The sequence below is a fragment of the Phyllostomus hastatus genome, unplaced genomic scaffold (genome assembly GCF_019186645.2).
Source record: "Phyllostomus hastatus isolate PE091 unplaced genomic scaffold, TTU_PhHast_1.1 phas_contig_37, whole genome shotgun sequence".
NCBI lineage: Eukaryota > Metazoa > Chordata > Mammalia > Chiroptera > Phyllostomidae > Phyllostomus > Phyllostomus hastatus.
Genome location: NW_025333867.1, coordinates 9,027,110 through 9,052,598, shown reverse-complemented (window position 1 = coordinate 9,052,598; position 25,489 = coordinate 9,027,110).

The window sequence follows — 25,489 nt, the reverse complement described above, 5'->3', positions numbered from 1 at the left end:
TGCTATAAAATAATGTGCTTCACCAGGTTTATGTAGCAGTATCTTTTAGAAAAAATTTGTATCCATATATATTTAAGCCTCCTTCAACAGCAAAAAAGGATTTAAAGTGTACATTACTCACAGTTGATAATCAAACCCCAGCTGCAACTTTATTTCCTACCTTCCTTTTCCCATTATCTCCCCCTTCCCTCTCAATACTCACCCCTTCTCTCTCTGTGTCTCTTGACAAAGAGCCCTTGAAGAAATATGCTCTTTATGAGTAAGTTACCCCCTTGGCTGCTTCTCTTTCATAATTAATACCATTTGAAACCTTGGACATTGTCAAAAGACTGCCCCTGGATTCACTGATTATTCAGTGTAAGCACCCAGAAGTGGAAAACAGCTAAATGCTGGGCATGATTTCTTAAAACTCTGCCATGTCACACATTCAGTTTGTTACCCTTCAGAATCTTTCTTTCTTTTCTTTCTTTCTTTCTTTCTTTCTTTCTATTTTTACTGTGTACCACTCATTTCTTTTTTAAATAAATAAGTTATTTTTTATTATGAATGGCAATTTCTTTTTTTAAATTATTTTATTGTTGTTCAATTAAAGTTGTCTATGTTTACTCCTCACCAACAAAATCTGAGTCTTACAGGTATCCTGTCTCTTCAGATCTGATGAGCTGAGAGCAACTTCTTGTACCAAACATATCATATGGAGACACAAGGCCAACCTTTGAAAGCACAAGTGGAGGAAATTTAGAAATAAAGAGTGATGTCACATAACTGTTAATATAACTTATAATAACATATTTGGCTTGGGACTCAGAGGTTAAATTTTCTTATATTGTGGTGAGTATGTAAGAATGACAGGTCCTCAGAACCCTGAGCTACCCAGTGCATACAGGGATCAGGAGGGGCTGACCAAGAGCCAGCGGCTGGTTTTAGTTTTATTTTCCCCTTCCTGTTTTCTAGAAGATGTGATGTCTCATCAAGGCATGTAAATATTAGAGCAAGAGCACAGAAAGTTCTGGGATGCCCAAGATCAGGCCACGTAAGCATGGATTTTAAGCAAAATTAGTTATATTGCAGTATTTGGTTACAAATGCATCTGTAAGGAAGACAGTCTGGTTTTCATTTTTATTTTTATATATCTTATTGATTATGCTATTACAGTTGTCCCATTCTTTTTTACCCCTTTACTCCCTTCTGTCCTGTACTCCCCCTCCCACCAGCATTCCCCCACCTTAGTTCATGTCATGGTTCATACATATAAGTTCTTTGGCTTCTCCATTTCCCATACTATTCTTAACCTTCCCCTGGTCTATTTTGTACCTACCGTTTATCCTTCTTTTTCCCTGTACCTTTCCCCCATTCTCTCCCCTCTTCCTCCCCACTAATTAACTTCCATTTGATCACTATTTCTGGAATCTGCTCCTGTTCTAGTTGTTTGTTTAGTTCATTTTTGTTTTCTTTTTAGGTTTGGTTGTTGATAGTTGTGTTTGTTGTCATTTTACTGTTCATATTTTGACCTTTTTCTTAGATAAGTCTCTTTAACATTTCATATAATAAGGGCTTGGTGATGATGAGCTCCTTGAACTTGACCTTATCTGGGAAGCCCTTTATTTGCCCTTACATTCTAAATGATAGCTTTGCTGGATAGAGTAATCTTAGATATAGGTCCTTGCCTTTCATGACTTGGAATAACTCTTTCCAGTCCGTTCTTGCCTACAAGGTTTCTTTTGAGAAATCAGTTGATTGTCTTATGGGAACTCCTTTGTAGGTAACTGTCTCCTTTATCCTTGCTGCTTTTAAGATTCTCTCTTTATCTTTAATCTTGGGTAATGTAATTATGATGTGCCTTGGTGTTTGATTCCTTTGGTCTAACTTCGTTGGGACTCTCTGAGCTTCCTGGACTTCCTGAAAGTCTATTTCCTTTGCTAGATTGGGGAAGTTCTCCTTCATTATGTTTTCAAATATGTTTTCAATTTCTTGCTCTTCCTCTTCTCTTTCTGGCATCCCTATGATTTGGATGTTGGAACATTTAAAGTTGTCCCAGAGGTTCCCAAGCCTCTCCCCATTTTTTTGAATTCTTGTTTCTTCATTGTGTTCTGGTTGAATCATAAGTAATTGAGAATTATAGATCTTTTAGTATTTTATTATGGGATATTACACATTGAAATTTTTATTTCATAATGAACAAACTGACAGTAACCAGAGGGGAGAGGAGAGAGGGATAATGGGGAAAATAGGGGAAAGGCCATCAAGGAACATCTATAAAGGATCCATGGACAAAGCCAAAAGGAATAGGTTTGAGGGTGGGAGGTGGGGGTAAGTTGGGCAGAGAGGCATGGTGGGGGAAAATGGAGACAATTTGACTTGAACAACAATAAAAACATTATAAAGTAAAAATAAATAAATAAATGAATAAATACAAAGAATTTTTATTTCATAAATTTTAGCAAGATACTAAATTAAGAGTGGATAAACATCCAGATATTTTTTAACTTAAAAATGTGACTTCACATTAACTAATGAAAGGTAATAACACAGAACAAGAGTGGGCAAAGGTGCTGTTTGTTTATTTAAGTATGCTGACTGAATTCTGGAAATTACAAACCTGTAAGCTTGAAATTAATCCCAGCAGTGCTCAGAACAGACAAGTTACTGTTGACAGGTAGAGACCACCCATGGAAACAGCAGATCCCATCACTTATTTTTCTGTTGGAGCTGCAAGAAAGAATTTATAGATGGAGACAAAGAACAAGTATCTCACATCAGAATTGCCGCAAAACATTGAAAACATTTCTCATTTGATCAGGTCAAAGTCTAACCTGAATGAGAAACAATAGATAATTATAAAATTTGTTAAATATTCTTGCCTTAATAATACTGGTATTGGCCTTTGTCAGCTGGAAGAAACAGCTTAATTCACTATCTATTTAGTGCAATTGGGGCAGAGGGGCAAAGAGAATAGAAGGGTAGGTTTTGGAATCTGATGGCCTGGATTCTGAACCACTCATGCTTTGCTATGACATTGAAAGGTCATTATTTTATTCATGAGTTTATTCACCATCTCAACAAATATTTATTTAGCTACTAAAATGTGCTAGGTACATTTTTAGACTTGAAGGAATCAGCAGTAAACAGAATACTGCATATGGATAAATGGATAAAATTCTGTCCTCTTGAAATTGATATTACAAAGCTTATATCATGAGCAATAAAATAAATACATAAGCTAAACATAATGTATTATGTTGACTAGCACTAGACTAAGAGTAAAGTTGTACCCCCATGTTCATTACAATGTAATTATCTATTGTATGAATGGATAAAGAAATGTATATATGTATATATGTGTATATATATATGTGAGTGTGTATACACACAGACAAAAAAAATCCTGCCATTTGTGACCACATGGGTGAACCTTGAAGACAGCATGCATTATTAACAATCATAGAGATAAAGACTCTATCATCTTATTTATATGTGGGATATATATATTCTACATATATAGTATTATATATTGTATTACATATATAAGTATATGTGTGTGTATGTATACACACATATATGTACACACACATATACATATACATATACATATGTATAAAATAAAAAAGCAAATTGATGGTTGCCAAGGTGGTAGAAAGAAAATGGATGAAGGTGCTCAAAGAGTACAAATTTGCAGATATAAGATGAATAAGTTCTGAGGATATAATGTACAGCATGGTAACTATAGTTAAGAATACTGCATTGTATGTTTAAAAGTTGCTAAGATGCAGATTTTGAAAGTTCTCATCACAGGGAGAATAAAAAAACTGCAACTATGTGAAGTAATGGATGTATTGACTAACCTTATTGCAGCAATCATTTCACAATGTATACATATTTCAAATTTATTACACTGTGTAACAAACTTGCACAATGCTATATGTTAATTGATATGTTATTGATATATATATATATATATATATATATATCAATAAAGCTTCACAAAAAAAGAAATGAAAAGAGGTGCAGTAAAAAGTCTTCTCCCAACCTTTATCTGTTGTCTGTCCCATTTCTGTAAAACTTCTGTTTCTTGTGCATCTTTCCAGAGTTTTTTAATATAAATGCTAGCAAACATGAATATTCTTATCTCTCCTTTTATTGTTACACAAAAGGAATATAACTATGTACTCAGTTTTTTCACCTTGATTTTTTTCACAAAATTGTATACCTGGAGATTTTTTCATTATCAATATATAGAGTTCCTCCTCTTTTTTTCAAATAACTGCATGTTCCATATTTTATTTAAATAATTCCTACTAATGGAAATTTGAGGTGTTCCCATTCTTTTCTTATAAACAATGTTTCAATGGAAAACCTTGTATATATGCCATTTTGCAGGCATGCAAGTATATCTGTAGGATAAAGTTACAGAATAAAACTAACAGGTTAAAGGGTAATATGTGATTATAATCTTGATAGCTATTGTCAAATAGACCATCACTGGAGCTATGAAACTCCCACCAGTAATATGCAAGAGGACCTGTTTCCCAGCAGCTTCACGCCAATGGAAAGTATTAAGAACTTTGGGATTTTTGCCAATGTGATGAAAAATGACATCTCAATATAGTTTTAATTTGCAGTTCTCTTATGTTAAATGCAGTCAGCATCTTTTCATATGATTAAGAAACCATTATTTTTCTTTTCTTGTGAATTTTCTGTTTCTATCCTTTGCCCATTTTTCTATTGGATTATTGGCCTTGGCTCTTGTTTTAACTCAAATGAGAAATGTTAAGCACTAGAAATTATTTTGGGTCTAAAAACCTCATTGCAATTTTAATGTAAAACTTACAATAAGCCTGCCATTTTAATACTAATAAATTTGTCTTATTATACTACAAAATGCATTCTTTGTTCAGAGGTTGAAATTAGAAATTTCAAACATGGATTATATGGATGTATGTGTGCATATAATGATGCCCTTCTTATAAAGTCACATAAGGCCATAAAACTTTACTCTGAAAAAGGAAATCAAGCTCAAATGAGGTCTCTGGAATATAGCTATTCTAAGCTTAAAAATAAACTCTCAGATTAGACTAAGCATTGCTCACATGGAAGGGGATAACATTTCTAATTACTTTAAGCCTATTTGTTGAAATGTTTCCAGTGTAAATCATTAGTGTCAAACCATATTTCTGCATTGGCTATTTGGATGGTGTAAAGTTCATTATATTTATATTAAACTTCATTTTATTATTAATTTTTAAAAGGACAATGAACATCATGAAATAGAATGTCAGAGCTTGTCGTCTGTCTAATCCCCTCATTTCATGGGCCATTAATATGTGCTTTGATTTTCACCCTATCTTTTTATTTTCCATATCTACTTTAAATGCTTTCAGTGTTTATCATAGTGTGGTTGTGAGATACGGCCCCCCAACTTTCATGTTGCATGATACTATACAACCTAAATAGACACAAAGTCATTCTTACCTAGTCCTTGGATACTCCAAATTTTAATGATCGCTAGAAAAAATTTTTAGGACAGTGAATATTGTATTATAGACCTTAGTTGCCCAATGGGTTAATTAAGGAGTTTTGATTAGAAGCCCTCTAAAGTTCTTAAAGATTCAACCATCTGTGAGTTTGAGAGAGAATAAAAAGATTGGGTGATAGATCCCTCCACTTACCCCAAGAAAAGGCTGCCCTGCTATGGAGTAAAGTTAATATTTCTGCATGGCTTAGCTACATTATATTTTCTGAGGTCATAACAGTCTGAGTTTCAATTACATTCCTAGAATAATGAGCCTATTACAGTAAATGAACATTTTCAAGTGCAACTGAATAACCATCTATCGAATGCACTGGCACCTAATAATTTTCTTCTTGGCAGACAGAAAGAAGTAGGAATTTGAGTGACAGGAAGTAGTCTGTAAAATGTGACAAAAAAAGGAAGATGAGAATTTAAGGTAGCTCTCTTATAGCCTCTGTGTAATGAAGGCTGCTGGCAGGTAAAGGCAAAGGACCTTTTCAGCATATGGACGGCTCTCTGACTCCAAACCACTCCAAGGTTGTTGCTGACTTGACCACAGCAGTCTCCTGCTCTAAATTTGTCTCCCTTCTCCTTATTGAAAGTCATGATTGATATCAAATGACAACTCAATATCCTGACTTTATTAGATTAGAGCTATCACAAAAAATGGAGTCCGTTCAAGCAACCTGTGTTGAAAGAGTAAGTTTTAAAAATAGATATTTTTTAAATGTTAAAAACACAATTTTCAACAAAGCATGTTATATGTACTATATTGCCCTTTGACTTTGTGGTATTTTCATATGGTTTTTATCAAGGCAACTTTGTGACTGAACATAACACATAGCAGGTGTTCCTGTTAAGAAGGCATAGAGAAAACTGGTTGGGAATTGTCAGAGTAGGAAGTCCTGATGGAGAAATCCTCTTGATAGGATATAAAGGGAGGCCCCAAACCATGGATGGAAAAGAGGAACAATATTAAGACATCATCTACAAGTATCTATGCATGCTTTTCTTACTAAATAATTGCTAATCATATAAGTTTTAAAACTTTAAAAATGTAGGATTTTGTGGCTATTTCAAGACTCACAATGTTCCATATAAACTCTCAAGTTTTCTACCTTTTCTGCAACTGTGTGGACTAGCAAACCTCAACCAAATAGTAGCTCCGTTTGCAAATCCTGTGCTTGGGGCTGGATATGTTATTGTTGCTAGAGCACATTATATTGATTTGTTGTGTGTATTCTTTTCTATTCTCACCAGAAAAAAAGAGTCAGAAACAATTTGTATTCATGTGAGACAGACAACAACATTCACTTGTACATTTGTCCCAGGACTATGTTGGCTTTCCTACCTTCAGTATCAGTCCCAGGAAATGTGGACCACTCAGCATCTGCAAAATATCATATTAATTCATTAAACTGATGATATCATACTGGTTAGACAGGCCAACCAAGTGGTGGCTAGTATGTTGGAGTCATTGGTAAGATATATGTACTTCAAATGTGGGAATTAAACCATACAAAAATTCCAGCTGATGCCATTTCAGTAGTTATTAGGGGTCTAGTGTCAAGTGGGTGCCCAGATATCCCTCCAAAGTAAACGATATACTGCTGTATCTCATATCCCTACCAAAAAGAAGGAAGTGTTCTTTGGGCTACATTGTATACTTTGGATATTCTCTGTATCAGATGATACAGATGGCTGCAAATTTTAAGTGAACACTGGAACAGAAAAGAGCTCTGCAGTGGGTTATGCCACATTCAGTCCTGCCACTGGGTCCATACAATGTGGCAGATCCTATAGTGTCAGAAGTATCTGTGTGAATTTGTGTTAAACCCCAATGGAGGAGTCAGAATGTCATCTCTGGAGTCCTGAACCAGGTATATGCCAACTCCATCTGCAGTGCAGAACTGCACACTTTTAGAGAAAAAAACCTTCTAGAATGTATTTTTAGGTTCTGTTAGAGATGGAACAATTGACCATGGGGCAACAGTCCATTATGATCTGGGTTTATCAGACCCATTGAGTCATTACGGGTGGGCTAACAGAAATCTGTCACTGATGGAGATGGTACAATTGGGATGGAGCCTGAGTAGGACCAGAGGGCACAGTAAGCTGCATAAGCAAGTAGAACAAGAACCACATATCATCAGGTACAGTTGTCTGTATCTCACTCTCAGCTCATGCCTATGGCCAATAGGGATCATCTATGACCAGCTGCAGAAGGAGGAAAAAGTCTAAGTATTATATAGATGTTCAACTCAATATGTGGGAGCAAGCTGAAAATAGATGGTGGCTGCATTGTAGTCACATTGAGGTTTCACTGAAGATGGTGGGAAAGGAAAGCTTCTCAGTGGGCAGAACTGTCAGTGGTGCACCTACATGTCCATGCACTTTATGTGGAAGGAGAAGTGGTCTGAAGTGGGAATATATAGATTTCTGGGCAATGAAAAATGGCAACACTGACTGGTCAAGGGCATGGGAGGAGAAGAATGCAAGACCAAAGAGGCATATCTGGAGCAGAGACATACAACTGGGGAGTGAGCACAAATAATTAAGATTAATTAGTACTATAATTAATCTGTATTAATTATACATACAGAAATAGGCAAGCAACTGAGCCAGTTCAAGTTGACTAGCCTTTATTACTAGCCTCCTTAAAGCTGGTACAATGGCTCAAGTGCTTAAATTCTCACTTAAGAAGGACAGGCTAGCTATTGCTGTCTCTGAATACCCAACCTGCCAGCAACAGAAACCCATGCTGAGTACTCCATATGACACTATTTCTCAAGAAGACCTATTGATCTTTTGGTGGAAAGTCTACTACATTGGACCTCTTCCATCCTAGAAGACAGCATTTTGTCCTAATTAGGATAGATATCTTTTTCAACAATAGTTTGCCTTTCATTCAGAGCCTCAGCCAGCACCGCTATCCAGGTGCTGTTTGCAGAATGCCTGATCCATAGGGTTGGAATCTCATGCAGTACAAAAGTCAACCAGGAGACCCACATCAGAACAAAGGTGGTATAGAAGCAGGGCCAGAACAATGGATCCAATGGCTCTATCACAACCTTGCCCTAACACAGCAGCTGGTCTTGTGGAGCACTGGAATCACATTCTGAAGCCTGAACTTAAGTGCTAGGTTACAGGAAACACTAAGGGATAGTACCATCTTTCAGGACACAGCATATATGTTAAATTAGCAACACATATTGTGCTGTATCCCCAGTAAAAAGAGGTAAGGTTATTGTTACACCATGGAGGCAAGAAGAATATGTGTGGAGCTCAGGTGATCTATGGGGATGTACTATTATAAATGGGAATGGAAAAGTGCAGCAACCCTGATGTGGAAGGGGTATGATTACCAAGGGCTCAGTCTCTTTAGAAATAAATGTTGGAATCACACCACCAAGACATCAAAGCCTCCAGAGCCAACATAATAGCCAAGACTAAGAGGAATTTAGAATGGATACAATGGAAGGAATGATTGGATAGCAATCTTGGCCCAGCAACCAACTGCTGGGAGAGGAAGGGAGTTAGTTCACCCCAAAGAACTCCCTCTTCTAAATTTCCTCTCAAATATAGCCCACAGGAACCATGGAGTAACTGCTAGACAGGGCATGGAGAAGAAGATTGTGTCACACCATGATAATGTATTTCTTAGATCTCCCTTAAGAAAATCTGCTGTGGGGAACACAGTTGATTAACAGCCTCAAACCACAGTCCCTTTAGATCCATCATGGTTGTTATAACAAAGTCCTACTTTCTCCAGGCTACACTCAGCCAATGACTGAGCATCGCAGGAATACTGAAACTGGCCTATTCCTGTCAGACATGGAATCCTTCCAATGGGCAACATTTACTCAAAGAATCACTACCTTGGCTGAGACTTTCTCTAGGGGGATCTGAGCTGATACAGGTTAGAAGTATATGCAAAGACAAGAGGTTAGTTAATAAATAAAGCCAGTCTTCAGCTTTGAAAGCAAAGAGTATTATCCTGTCTTATGCATGTGTAGTGACCATTTGAGTCAAATTTTTAGTTTGTAGAGATGCAGTCATATGTTATTAAGTTACTAAGAAAATGACTTTGAGAACTATACCAACCTAGCTTTGCCACTCAATAGCTCTTTTACATTGAGTCAGTTGTTTAATTCCTCTATGCTTGGTTTTCATATAAAAAACTATGTGTGTCAGGCAAAATGCAGTCAGGAAGTAGAAAGTATACAAGGTATTTTAGCAGATATAATTTAAAATAAAGACTCCTTATCTTTGCATAAAGTTAATTATGTAATTCAAATGAAAAAAGAAAAAAATATGATATGAAGACAGTAATTTTGGAAGCATCTATTGTCCTTTGGTTTGGAGGAATAAAATAAAAACGTTAAATGATTAAATTTAGAAGCTAGGAGGAAGGGCTAGGAGGGAAGAAGCTAGGAGGAGTTTCTTCCTTCTAAGATCTATGAGGGAGAATATGTTCCAGGTCTCTCCCCTATTTTTCAGATGTTTTGCTGGCAATCTTTGGCATTCCTTGGCTTATAGAATCATCACTCCAATATTTGCTTTCATCTTCACACAGTATCACCTCTGTGTGTATGTCTGTGTTTAAGTTAAATTAAGACCCAACTTAATCACCTCATTTTAACAAATTACATCTGCCATCATCCCTCGTTTTAAACAAAATCACATTCTAAGGAACTGGGAATTAGATTCCAATATATGAATTAGGGGGTGGGAGGAGACACAGTTTAACCTATAACAGGCCTTGTAGAGTCAAAAGCAGACCTCTGGGAGGGAAGATGGAGGTGAGAGAGGTGGAGTGAAGTCCACTTTCCCCTGTACACAGGTGAAACATCTAACCGATCTTCTAAGGAACAGAGTGAACAGCCAATGGTATCCCAGCATATCTGAAGACTTGAGGCCAAAAAGTGTAGAGGACATTGAAAAATCAGTCACTGAGGGTGCTTCAGGAAAATAAGGTCTCTGGGATGAGTACTGGGAACAGGGCAGCAGCAGCCCCATGTCCAGAGCCCACCAGGCCTGCCATAGGGTTTTTGGGAGAGAGCCAGGTCAATGGCTCCCTCCCCTGCCAAGCAAGTTTCGAGCAGCACCAGGAGGGACCTGGATGCTTGAAGTCACGGTGGGGGAATAAGGACACAGGGGTCGTGTGCACCCATTAAGACTGTGTATGCAGGCTTGGAAGAGTTGGGCCATGAGGACCCTGACATACATAGTCTCTGGTCTGGTTGGAGAGTTGGGCTGTGTGAGAGGCTAGGCACTTGTTTGGAGCAGCAGGCTTGAATAGGAGAAATTTTTCTTTTTTTTCTTTTTTTAAAATTTATTTGAATCATTGTTCAATTACAGTTTTCTCCTTTTTACTCCCAATCCAGCCCCTCCTCCCACCCCTCCCTACTTCCCTCCCATTACCACCCTCCCTTTAGTTTATGACCATGTGTCCTTTAAGTTTGTTCCCGTGAACCCTTCCCACTGTCCCCTGAAATTCCCTCAACTCTCTTCTGTGGACACTGTCAGCCTGACCTCTATTTCAGTGTCTTTGGTTATATTTTGCTTGTTTCTTTGTTTCGTTGTTTAGGATCCTGTTAAAGGTGAGATCATATGGTATTTGTCTTTCAGTGCCTGGCTTGTTTCACTTAGCATAATGTTTTCCTGGTCCATCCATGCTGTTGCAAAGGGTAGGAGCTCCTTCTTTCTTTCTGCTGCATAGAATTCCATTGTGTAAATGTACCATAGTTTTTTGATCCATTCATTCACTGATGGGCATCTTGGTTGCTTCCAGCATCTAGCTATTGTAAATTGTGCTGCTATGAACATTGGGATGCATAGGTTCTTTTGAATTGGTGTTTTAGTATTCTTAGGATAGTGTCCCAGCAGTGGAATCACAGGGTCAAAAGGCAGATCCATTTTTAGTTTTCTGAGGAAGTTCCATACTGCTTTCCATAGTGGTTGTACCAGTATGCAGTCCCACCAACAGTGCACTAGGGACCCCTTTTCTCCACAACCTCTCCAACACTTGTTGTTTGTTGCTTTGTTTATGATGGCCATTCTGTCTGGTGTGAAGTGGTATCTCATTGTGGTTTTAATTTGCATCTCTCTGATAGCTAGTGATATTGAACATCGTTTCATGTGTCTTTGGATTTTCTGTATGTCCTCCTTGGAGAAGTGTCTGTTCAAGTCCTTTGCCCACTTTTTAATTGGGTTCCTTGTCTTCTTAGAGTGGAGTCTGTGTAAGTTCTTTATATATTTTGGAGATTAAACCCTTGTCTGAGGTGTCATTGGCAAATATGTTTTCCCATACAGTTGGTTCTCTTTTAATTTTGATACTGTTTTCTTTAGCTGTGCAGAAGCTTTTAATTTTGATGAGGTCCCATTTGTTTATTCTTTCCTTTATGTCCCTTGCTCTAGGGGACAAGTCAGTAAAAAAGTTTCTGCGTGAAATATCTGAGATTTTCCTACCTACGCTTCTCCTCTAGGACTTTAATGGTGTCACGTTTTATATTTAAGTCTTTTATCCACCTTGAATTTATTTTTGTATATGGTGTAAGTTGGTGCTCAAGTTTCATTTTTTTGCATGTGGCTGTCCAGTTCTCCCAACACCATTTGTTGAAGAGGCTATTTTTACTCCATTTTATGTTGCTGCCTCCTTTGTCAAATATTAATTGACCATAGAGACTTGGGTTTATTTCTGGGCTCTCTGTTCTGTTCCATTGGTCTATGTGCCTGTTTTTATGCCAGTACCAGGCTGTTTTGATTACAGTGGCTTTGTAGTATAGTTTAGTGTTGGGTATTGTGATCCCTCCTACTTTACTCTTCTTTCTCAAAATTGCAGCAGCTATTCGGGGTTGTTTATAATTCCATATAAATTTTTGAAGTGTTTGTTCTATGTCTGTGAAATATGCCATTGGTACTTTAATGGGAATTGCATTGAATGTGTAAATTGCTTTGGGTAGTATGGACATTTTGATGATATTAATTCTTCCAAATCCATGAACACGTTATATGTTTCCATTTGTTTGTGTCTTCTTTGATTTCTTTCCTGAGTGTGATATAGTTTTCTGAATACAGGTCTTTTACCTCTTTGGGTAGGTTTTTTCCTAGGCATTTTATTTTTCTTTTTGCTATTTCAAATGGGATTTTTTCTTTGATCTCTGCTTCTGCCATTTCATTGTTGGTGTACAGAAATGCCTTTGATTTCTGGATATTGACTTGGTATCCCGCTGTTTTGCCAAATTCATTTATTTGGTCAAGCAGTTTTTTGGTAGAGTCTACAGGATTTTCTATGTATACTATCATGTCATCTGCAAACAGTGACAGTTTTGTTTCCTCCTTTCCAATTTGGACGCCTTTTATTTCTTTTTCTTGTCTGATTGCTGTGGCTAAAACTTCCAGTACTATATTGAATAGAAGTGGTGAAAGTGGATAGCCTTGTCTTGTTCCTGATCTTAGTGGAAAAGATTTTAATTTTTGCCCATTGAGTATGATGTTGACTGCAGGTCTCTCATAAATGGCCTTAATTATGTTGAGGAATGCTCCCTCTATTCCCACTTTGCAGAGTGTTTTTATCATGAATGGGTGCTGTACCTTATCAAATGCTTTTTCTGCATCAATTGATATAATCATGTGGTTTTTGTCTTTGCTTTTGTTTATGTGATGTATTACATTTACTGACTTGTGAATATTGAACCATCCTTGCATCCCTGGAATGAATCCCACTTGGTCATGGTGTATGATCATTTTAATGTATTGTTGGATGCGGTTTGGCAGTATTTTTTGAGGATTTTAGTGTCAATGTTCATCAGTGATATTGGCCTGAAGTTTTCTTTCTTTGTTGTGTCTTTATTTGGTTTTGGAATTAGAATGATTTTGGCCTCACAAAAAGAGTTTGGGAGACTCCCATCTTTTTGGACTTTTTGGAATAGTCTGTGAAGGGTAGGGGTTAGCTCTTCCTTAAATGCTTTGTAGAATTCTCCTGTGAAACCATTTCGTCCAGGGCTTTTGTGTTGGGAGATTTTTGATTACTGCTTCAATTTCTTTTGCTGTTATTGGTCTGTTCAGGCTTTCTGCTTCTTTTTCATTGAGTTTTGGAAGATTATATTTTTCTAGAAAGTTGTCCATTTCACCTAGGTTTTTAAATTTCTTGTCATACAGTTCTTATAGTAATTTCTTACAATCCTTTGTATTTCTGTGGTATCCATTGTAATCTCTCCTCTTTCATTTCTGATTGTGTTTATTTGGGTCTTCTCTCTTTTTTTCTTGATGAGTCTGCTTAAAGGCTTGTTGATTTTGTTTATCTTTTCAAAGAACCAGCTCTGGATTCATTGATCCTTAGAATTGTGCTTTTAGCCTCTATGTCATTTAATTCTTCTCTGATCTTGGTTATTTCCTTCCTTCTGTTTGCTCTGGGCTGCCGTTGTTGTTGTTCCTCAAGTTCTTGTAGACGTAGGGTTCGGTTGTTTGTTTGGAATGTTTCTAACCATTTTAGGTGGGCCTGTATCGCTATGATCTTCCCTCTCAGGACTGCCTTGGCTGTGTCCCATAAGTTTTGGGTTGTTGTGAGTTTGTTTTCATTTGTTTCCAGCCCTTTACTTTCAGCCTGTGCAGGTCTTTTATCCTGAGGTGGGTCTCTTGTAGACAGCAGATGTGTGGGTCATTTTTTCTTATCCATTCAGCTATTCTATGTCTTTTGATTAGAGCATTCAATCCATTTACATTTAAGGTTATTATTGATAGGTACTTATTCATTTTCTTTTATGTATGTGTGTTCCTCTCTCTGTCTCTCTCTCTCTCTCTCTCTCTCTCTCTCTCTCTCTCTCTCTTTTCCTTCCCTTCCTTAAAGCAATTCTCTTGCAGAGCTGGTTTGGTCGAGGCGTGTTCTTTTAGACTTCTTTTGTCTGGGAAGCTTCTTATTTTGCCTTCTATCTTGATTGAGAGCCTTGCTGGATATGGTAGTCTTGGTTGCAGACCTCTGGTTCTCATTACCTAGAGTATTTCTTGCCATTCTCTTCTGGCTTGAAGTGTTTCCATTGAGAGTTCCGCTGTTAGCCTTATTGGGGCTCCCTTGTATGTTAATTGCTTTTTTTCCCTTGCTGCCTTTAAGATTCTCTCTTTGTCTTGAAATTTTGCCATTTTAATTATGATGTCTCTTGAGGTGGGCCTCTTTGGGTTCCTCTTGATTGGGACTCTCTGTGTTTCCTGGATTTGTGTGACTGTTTCTCTCATCAAATTAGGGAAGTTCTCCTTCATTACTTGTTCAACTATGTTTTCGATCCCTTGCTCTTCTTCTTCTCCTTCTGGTATCCCTATTATGCGGATATTATTATGTTTCATATTGTCTTGCATTTCTCTTAATCCCTTTTCATTCTTCCTGAGCGTCTTTTCCTTTTCTTGCTCTTTCTGGATGTTGTTTTCTACTTTGTCCTCCAGCTCGCTAATCTGATCTTCTGCTTCATTGATCCTGCTTTTCATTCCTTCTATTGTGTTCTTCAGTTCAGAAATTGTATTCTTCATTTCCTCCTGACCTTTGTTGAGAGTTTCTATTTACCTTTTCATGTTTATATAGTTTGCAGTGAGGTTGATGTAGTTTCCCTCTAATTTCTGATAGCTCATTGTGAGTTCATTGAACTTCCTGGTAATCATTGTTTTGAATTCACTATCAGATAGTTGAGTTGCCTCTATTTCATTTAGCATTTTTCCTGAGGCTTCCTCATATCCCTTCAATTGGGGATTGTTTCTTTGTTTTCTCATTGTTCATGGGTTTCTTCTTTTTTCTTCTTCTCTCTTAAATTGATCTGTTCTGATTCCCTGAAATTATGGTGTGAATTTCTGTGGTAGAATATTTGTGAGATTCAGTGGTGCAATCCCTTCGTGTATCCTGGTATTCACAGCTTCCCCCTACTCTTTTTTTTTTGTGATCAGTTGTAGGAGTAAAGCGAAATGGTTTAAGACAGCAGTACAATCTACTATGATATTTACATTAGCAGCCAGTAGAGAAGAGATGGGTTATCCTTTTGCTCCTTCTAGTGTTAACCATGATCCTCCACCCCACTATCCATGTTTTAGAAAGGATGGAAAGAGGGTAAGACTCTTATTGGGGATGAGAGGGTTGTTAGTTGTATCTGGAAAGCTGTGAGGCTGTGGGAGGTCAGATTCTAAGGTATGATTGGATTAAAGATTAGTATATAGGAGTAGTGTGTAAAAGAATAGAGACAACTCCCACAATAGTATAGTTCAGAAAATTGCAAGGTGCCCTGAGATCATGTAGGGGTATTGAGTATTATTTACAATTGTATGAGCTAGGTCTTATTAACAGTAATAGTAAAGTGACAGTCTCATGGCAGAATTGATGAGATCTAGATAACAAGAATAAAGAGTATAGAACCTTGAGAGGTGTATTAATGGAACACAGATGAAGAATAGTAAATTATCAACACATTGTGACTGAGATACCAGGGGGGAACCTATCAAATGACAGTATAACCAGCCAAGCAAAGAAGATTATACAGAAAAGAAAAAAAAGAATACCAAAATACTATTAAAATAAAAAATGTCGGAAAAGTGAGAAAAAGATAATATGAATTTACAGTAACTTGCAAGATTGAAAAAAAGAAAGGAAAGAAAAGCAGAAGATGAAGTGCAGGAGAGATAAATTTGGAGCGGAAAGAATAATATTACGATGAATGGAAGAGAAACATAAGGGATTATGAGGTATAAAAATAATAATTGAAAAATAAAATGTCACATAAAACACAAGATAAAATCAATCAACCAACAACAGCCACAAAAACCAAACCAAACCAAACCAAACAAAACAAAATAACAAAAATCTCTTGTTGGTTTCTAACTGGCTAAACCGGTTTTTCTGATCTTGCTGGCTTCAACTGGCTGAGGGACCTTTGAAATGCTTATCTCCCTTCCCAGTCAGATCTCAGCAAGACTGTCAGGTACCCTGGGCGCTCCCAAGCATACTCGCTCTCTAGAGCTCACTGCTGCGTTCTTCCGGACTCCGGGGTCCTGCAGAGTTCCAGCTCTATGATCTCAGAAGGTACCCAGAGACGTTTTGGGATTCACTGCGCCCTCCCTGGGAATCATAAAAGTGTGCGTCCCTCCACCAACTTTTGAGATTCGGGCTCCAGGATTGCCCTAAGCACCACGCTGTGACTCTTCCGAGTTCACAGCAAGCGTGAGACAGGCTCCCTGATGTAGTGTGGGACCCTTTCGGGTTCACAGCGCGCATGAGTCAGGCCTCCAGATGGAGTGCTCGACCCCCCCGAATTCACAGCGAGAGTGGGTCAGTCTTCCCCATGGAGTGCACAACCCCCCTGGGTTCACAGCACGCGCGAGTCAAGCCTCCTGATGGGGCTCGAGCGGTGTTCTTCCCAGCTCTTTGTTTTCCTCCGATCCACACCCCAACTGGGCCAGGGGTGTTGGCGCCTTTCCCGACCAGGGGCAGTTGTGTTGGCTGGGGGCCCTCACTTCTCCCAGGTCTCTGGGTGGGTGTTCATAGTCCCTGGGCGATTTTTTCCCAGACCAGCTGGCCAATCTGTTCCTTCAAGCAACACATTCTCCCCTGGAGTTGCTCAACCCCCATATTTGGGGGAAGGAGCAGCGACTCCCCTCTCCCGGGAGCTCTGAGGCAGACCCTGGAGCACCGGGCCTGGGGACTGCACACCCCCAGACCCCACGCTGATCCCCAGGTCCCTTTTGTCCCGAAGCAGTCTCCCTACCATCTGGTTTTCCAGTGATTGCAATAATCCCCGATGTCCTGCTTTCAAAAGTGATTCGGTAACCCAGTCCACTTGCTCTGCCTCTCCACCGATCTGTGAGTTTCCCTCCTCTTCACAGAAGTCGAGAAAAATGCTGCCTAGAGCAAAGCCGTTATCTTCCTTCCAAATAGGAGGAATTTTTCAGAAAGAAAAAGTTTAAAAAGAGGCACTCAGAGACTATTTGGGGAATTCTCCCAAAACAGCTGCCCCAGCCACCTGTGCCCCTACCCTTCCCCCCCCAACCCCCCTGCCCAGGTGGCAGCCCTGTGCTCTGGAGGCAGTGGATGCTGAGCACTCTTGCCTGCAGCCCCAGGGGTGGAGCACACCTGACCCTGACACCTGGGACCAAGAGAGGCCAGGCACTCACACCTGAAGCCCCAGGGATGGTGCTCACCCCAACGTACTGCCCAGCTGCTGTCCATCCCACCTCAGCAGCAGAGGCTGAAAGCTCACGCCCACAGCCCCAGGGATGATCACACCTGACCCCACCACCCAGAGGCACCTAGCACCCAACCCAATTGCCCCAGGTAAATCACCAGGGAAGGCACTTGCTCACATCTGCTGTGGCAGCAGGGCACCCACCCTGCAGGGCTGGCTAGCTCTCTAAGAGGAAGGTGGAAACTCCCCTGTAGAGGAGAACTTCAAGACTCAGGGAGTCAGCAATCTCCAGAAAGACTTAATTCAGTGTGGGGGCTGAACTACCCTAAAAAGACTCTGAGAGTCTCTGGCATCTAGGACAGCAAAGAGCAAGAAGGTTGTGTGTAAATTGCTCCTAATTGGTGCACCTCAAGGACAGCACAACTGATGGAACTCAAGGTGTAGGTTAGGCGCAGAAGGGCACTGGAGGCCCAGCAGTGAAGTGGGGAACTTGGCTAGAAGCTGGGCAACTACAAAGAGTGTGGCTCAGGAAGGGAGAAAAGCAAAACCAATTTCCCCTCAGCCTGCTGTAGCCAGGAAAACCAGTAAAACTGGCTTGGCTGGTTTAATCCAGCAGGAGACCCCCTTTTTTTTGTAAATTCCTCCTTCCTTTCTCTCCTCCTTTCTTTTTTATACCTTATCCCTTTCTTTTTTTATTCCTTCTTCCTTCCTATTATTATTATTATTATTTTTTAATTCCCACAAGTAGGACAACAAATCCCAGAGCTGTGAAAGGACCAGAGTTAGACCCAAAGAGGGTTGATCCCAACAATTGAGACAATCAGAAAAATTTCACTTTGCAACTCCAGAGAGCTTGCAAGTCATTATATATTTGTATTATTATGATTTTTCATTATTCTTACATCTTTTATTTTATTAGCATTTTTATTTATCTTTGTTTAGTCTTCTCCGAACGGTTTGTTAAATTGCATTGTTTGACTGATTTCCCTTGTTCTCTCTTCCATAGTGTATTTTTAATTTTCCACCTTCACTTCACTATTGTTCAAATGTCACACTACTCTAGGTCCTGTACCTCCTATTCTTGTTATTCAGATCACATAGATTCTGTTACATGATTGTTGTTGCATTACTATTGTAAATAATTGCTGTTCCAAAAAATTGTAAATACTACGCAACACACCTCCCAGACCTTAGCTCACTTCACTGTTTCCTAAGTTTATTGCTGTTGGGGTTAACTCAATTCTCTTGCACATTACAGCTATTTTATATCCTTTAATCTTACTTTATCTCATAATCTGACCTCCCACAAGCTCACTGCTTTCTAGATCCAATTCATAATGCTCCCCCGACCCCCATAACAAGAGTCTTATCTTTTTTTCCTACTTTTCTGAAAAGTGGTTAGGTGGTTGAAATATCACAGTTAATACTATACATATCCCAAGAAACCTCTGTCTCTTCTCTACAGGCAGGTACTTTAAGTACCATAGAATACACTCCCACTGTCTTAAACCATTTTGCCTTCCTTGTCCAACTGATCACAAAAGAGAGTAGGTGGGAGCTATGAACTCCAATATACATGTTGGAAGAGGAAACCCACCAATAAAGGAACCACCAACAGATAACAATGGAAGAAGGTGGAGGAATGATTGGAAGACACACTAACCTTAATGCAGGACAGATCTGGAAATACAGCTAAACGTGGAGAAATAACCCAGAACAAACAAATGAACAAGAGTGAAAGAAGCCTCAAAACCACATACACACAGAAGAACCAGCTTCAACACAACCTATCCACACCAGCACAACAGAATACAAAGTGTGGTGGATGGAGTGACCCTTAGTAAACCAGCTGGAGGGAAAGACCCACCAAAGAAAGACCCAACAACAATGAAAGTCCAAAGAAATAGAGAGAGCCAATGTAAACAACAGGTCACGACCACCAAGCACAGGAGATGAAGGAGATGGCAACACTGAACCTCACAGGTCTCCTAACAGAAGTTCACACCAGAAACCCCGGGAGTCAGAACAGATCAATTTTAAAAGCAGAGGCTAACAAGAGTCTCACAAACAATGGGAAGACAAAGAAACAATCCCCAAATGAAAAAAAAAGGAGGAAGCCTCAGAAAGAATGCTAAAGGAAATAGAGGCAAATCAAATATCAGCTATTGAGTTCAAAGCAATGGTTATTAGGATGCTCAGTGAGCTCACAGAGAATTACCAGAAACTACAGGGAAACTACAATGAACTCACTACAAACTATATCAACATGAAAAAGGAAATAGAAATAATCAACAAGGGCCAAGAGGAAATGAACAATACAATTTCTGAACTGAAGAACACAGCAGAAGAAATCAAAAGCAGGCTAGATGAAGCAGAGGATTGCATCAGTGAGCTGGAGGACAAATTAGAAAAAAGCACCAAGAAAGAGCAAGAAAAAAACTCAGAAAGAACAAAGAGGGGTTAAGGCAACTTCAGAACAATATGAAATGTAATAATATCCATACAATAGAGATGCAAGAAGGAGAAGGAGAGCAAGGGATAGAAAACCTGTTTGAAAAAGTAATGATGGAAAACTTTCTTATTCGGATAAGAGAAAAAGTCACACAAATCCAGGAAACACAGAGAGTCCCTATCAAGAGGAACCCAAAGAGGCCCACCTCAAGACATATCATAATTAAAATGGCAAAACTCCAAGAAAAAAGAGAATCTTAAATGCAGCAAAGGAGAAACTGGAAGTAACATACAAGGGATCCCTGATAAGGCTAGCAGCTGACTTCTCAATGGAAATGCCCCAAGCCAAAAGATATTGGCAAGGAATATCCCAAGTAATGAAAACCAGAGGCCTGCAACCAAGGCTACTTTACCCAGCAAGGCCCTCAATCAAGATAGAAGGCCAAATAAGAAGCTTCCCAGACAAAAGAAGTCTAAAAGAATACACCTCCACCAAACCAGCTCTGCAAGAGATTCTAAAGGGACTGCTTTAAAGAAAGGAAGGAAAAGAGAGAGAGAGGAACACATGTACATAAAAGAAAATGAATAAGTACCTATCAATAATAATCGTCAACGTAAATGGATTAAATGCTCCAATCAAAAGACATAGAATAGCTAAATGGATAAGAAAACATGACCCACACATATGCTGCCTACAAGAGACTGACCTCAGGATAAAAGACCTGCACAGGCTGAAAGTGAAGGGCTGGAAACAAATCTTCCAAGCAAATGAACAGGAAAAAAAAGCCGGGGTAGCAATACTCATATCAGACAAAATAGACTTCCAAAAAAGGTCCATAAAGAGAGACCCAGCAGGGCACTTCATAATACTCAAAGAAAGAATCCACAAAGAAGACATAAATATTTTAAATATATATGCACCCAACATAGGAGCACCCAAATACATAAAGAAAATCTTAGAGGACTTCAAGAAAGATATTGACAGCAACACAATCATAGTAGGGGATTTTAACACCCCCACCGTCAAAAATGGACAGATCTTCCAAACAAAATATCAACAAAGATATTGTGGCATTGAACAATACCCTAAATGAAATGGAGTTTACTGATATATACAGAGCCCTCCATCCCAAAGAAGCTAAATACACATTCTTTTCAAATGAACAAGGAATATTTTCCCAGACAGACCACATGACAGGACACAAAACAAGCCTCAAAAATTCAAGAAAACTGAAATCACACCAAGAATTTTCTCCAACCACAAGGGAATGAAACTAGAAACCAACCCCAAGGGAAAAATCCAAAACACTCAAAATCATGGCAATTAAATAGCATGCTTTTAAAGAATGAATGGGTCAAGAATGAAATTAGGGAAGAAATCAAAAGGTTTCTGGAAACAAATGAAAATGAACTCATAACAACCCAAAATTTATGGGACACAGTGAAGGTTGTCCTGAGAGGGAAGTTCATAGCGATACAGGCATACCTAAAAAAGATAAAAATATTTCAAACAAACATCCTAACCCTACATCTACAAGAACTCGAGGAACAACAACAAAGACAGCCCAGAGCAAGTAGAAGGAAGGAAATAACCAAGATCAGAGCAGAATTAAATGACATAGAGACTAAAAGCAGAATTCTAAGGATTAGTGAATCCAGCAGCTGGTTCTTTGAAAAGATAAACAAAATCGACAAGCCTTTAAGCAGACTCATCAAGAAAAAAAGAGAGAAGACCCAAATAAACACAATCAGAAATGAAAGAGGAGAGATTACAATGGATACCACAGAAATACAAAGAATTATAAGAAATTACTACAAAGAACTGTATGCCAAGAAATTTGAAAACCTAGGTGAAATGGACAAATTTCTAGAGAAATATAGTTTTCACAAACTGAATGCTGAAAGCAGAAAGCCTGAACAGACCGACAACAGCTAATGAAATTGAAACAGTAATCAAAAAACTCCCAACACACAAAAGCCCTGGACCAGAGGGATTCACAGGAGAATTCCAAAGAGCATTTAAGGAAGATCAAACTTCTTTCCTTCATAGACTATTCAAAAAAAAAAAAATGGAAGACGCCCAAACTCTTTTTATTAAGCCAACATCATCCGAATTCCAAAAGCAGATAAAGACACAACAAAGAAAGAAAACTCCAGACCAATATCACTGATGAACATTGATGCTAAAATCCTAAAAAAAATACTGGCAAACCGCATCCAACAATACATTAAAAAGATCATACACCATTACCAAATGGGATTCATTCCAGGGATGCAAGGGTGGTACAATATTCACAAATCAGTAAATGTAATACATCACATAAACAAAAGCAAAGACAAAAAAGACATGATCATATCAATAAATGCAGAAAAAGCACTTATAAGGTACAGCATCCATTTATGATAAAAACACTCTGAAAGTGGGAATAGAGGGAGCATTCCTCAACATAATAAAGGCCATATACGAGGGACCTACAGCCAACATCATACTCAATGGGCAAAAATTAAAATCTCTTCCAATAAGATCAGGAACAAGACAAGGCTGTTCACTTTCACCACTTCTATTCAATATAGTACTGGAAGTTTTAGCCACAGCAATCAGACAAGAAAAAGAAATAAAAGGCGTCCAAATTGGAAAGGAGGAAACAAAACTGTCACTGTTTGCAGATGACATGATAGTATACATAGAAAATCCTATAGGCTCGAGCAAAAAGCTGATTCACCTAATAAATGAATTCGGCAAAACAGCGGGATACCAAGTCAATATCCAGAAATCAAAGGCATTTCTGTACACCAACAATGAAACAGCAGAAGCAGAGATCAAGGAAAAAATCCCATTTGAAATAGCAAAAAGAAAAATAAAATGCCTAGGAAAAAACCTAACCAAACAGGTAAAAGACCTATATTCAGAAAACTACATAACACCGAAGAAAGAAATCAAAGAAAACACAAACAAATGGAAACATATATCGTGTTCATGGATTGGAAGAATTAATATCATGAAAATGTCCATACTACCCAAAGCAATTTACATATTCAATGCAATACCTATTAAAGTACCAATAGCTTATTTCACAGACATAGAACAAACACTTCAAAAATTTATATGGAATCATAAACAACCCCGAATAGCTGCTGCAATCTTGAGAAAGAAGAGTAAAGTAGGAGGGATCACAATACCCAACACTAAACTATACTACAAGGCCACTGTAATCAAAACAGCCTTGTACTGGCATACAACAGGCACATGGATAAATGGAACAGAACAGAGAGCCCAGAAATAAACCCAAATCTCAACGGTCAATAGATATTTGACAAAGGAGGCAGCAACATAAAATGGAGTAAAAATAGCATCTTCAAAAAATGGTTTTGGGAGAACTGGACAGCTACATGCAAAAAAAAAAAGAAGAAAGAAAGAAAGAAAGAAAAAGAAAGAAAGAAAGAAAGAAAGGAAGGAAGGAAGGAAGGAAGGAAGGAAGGAAGGAAGGAAGAAAGAAAGAAAGAAAGAAAGAAAGAAAGAAAGAAAGAAAGAAAGAAAGAAAGAAAGAGAAAGAAAGGAAGAAAGAAAGAAACTCAAGCACTAACTTACACCTTACAGACAAATTATTTCAAGGTGGGTAAAAGACTTAAACATAAACTGTGACATCATTAAAGTCCTAGAGGAGAACATAGGTAGGGAAATCTCAGATATTTCATGCAGAAACTTTTTTACTGATTTGTTCCCTAGAGCAAGGGAGATAAAGAAAAGAATAAGCAAATGGGAACTAATCAAAAAGAAAGCTTCCGAACAGCTAAAGAAAACAGTATCAAAATTAAAAGAGAACCAACTATATGGGAAAACATATTTGCCAATGACACCTCAGACAAGGGTTTAATCTCCAAAATATATAAAGAACTTACATGACTTTACTCTAAGAAGACAAGCAACCCAATTAAACAAATGGGCATAGGACTTGAACAGACATTTGTCCAAGGAGGACATACAGATGATCCAAGTACAGATGAAACAATGTTTAATATTGCTAGCTATCAGAGAGATGCAAATTAAAACAACAATAAGATATCTCTTCACCCTGGTGAGAATGGCCATCAAAAAGAAAGCAACAAACAACAAGTGTTGGAGAGGTTGTGGAGAAAAGAGGACCCTAGTGCACTGTTGGTGGGAATGCAGACTAGTACAACCACTATTGAAAGCAGTATGGAACTTCCTCAGAAAACTGAAAATTGGTCTGCCTTTTGTCCCAGCAATCCCACTGCTGGGACTATATCCTAAGATCCCTAAAACACCAATAGAAAAGAGCCTTTGCACTCCAATGTTCATAGCAGCACAATTTACATTAGCTAAGTGCTGGAAGCAACCTAGGTGCCCATCAGTAAGTGAATGGATCAGAAAACTATGGTACATTTACACAATGGAATTCTATGCAGTAGAAAGGAAGAAGGGGCCCCTACCCTTTGCAACAGCATGAATGGAGCTGGAAAGCATTATGCTAAGCAAAATAAGCCAGGCAGTGAAAGACAAATACCATATGATCTCACCTTTAACAGGAACCTAATCAACAAAACAAAGAAACAAGCAAAATATAACCAAAGACACTGAAGTAGAGGACAGGCTGACAATGATCAGAGGGAAGCAAAGAGGGAATTTCAGGGGAGAATGGGAAGGGTTTACAGGAACAAATTTAAAGGACACATGGACAAAAACTAGGGGGTGGGTAATGGGAAGGAAGTGGGGAGGGATGGGTCGGCGGGCTGGAATGGGAGTGGCAGAAAACTGTACTTCAACAATGATTAAAATAAAATTTTTAAAAAAGAAAGTAACTTCCTTCAATGTTTATAGAGCTCAGTCTATGTACTCCTTTCAGTACAAGTGAAATAAATGGTGTTTCCAGTAATACAAAAAAAATTGTGAATAAGGAAGTATTAGAAAGAAAAATATTCTTGTTGATAATGGCAAACACATAATAAAAGCAGTGAGTCAACCAACTATAAAGCTAGTAAAAACATTAAAAGGAAAAAGTAGAAAGAGTATGTGTAATTATAATAAAATAAGAGATACACACAAATACACACATAGAATTAGAAAAATAATGCCAAGATCATAAATGTGGAGGGGATGGTAAAAAATTGTAGAGATTTACAAATGGTCAAACTTACATGACCATCAACTTAAAATATACTGCTGCAAACATAGCTTTGTGTTTATGAAGCACATGGTAACCACATATCAAAAATATGTAAGATATACTAAAAGAAATAAAGAGAAAGGAATCCAAACAAAGCAATGCACAAACTCATCAGCATACAAGAGAGCAAGAAAATAAGGAAATAACAGAGAACTACAAAAATCACAAGAAAATAATTAATAAAATGG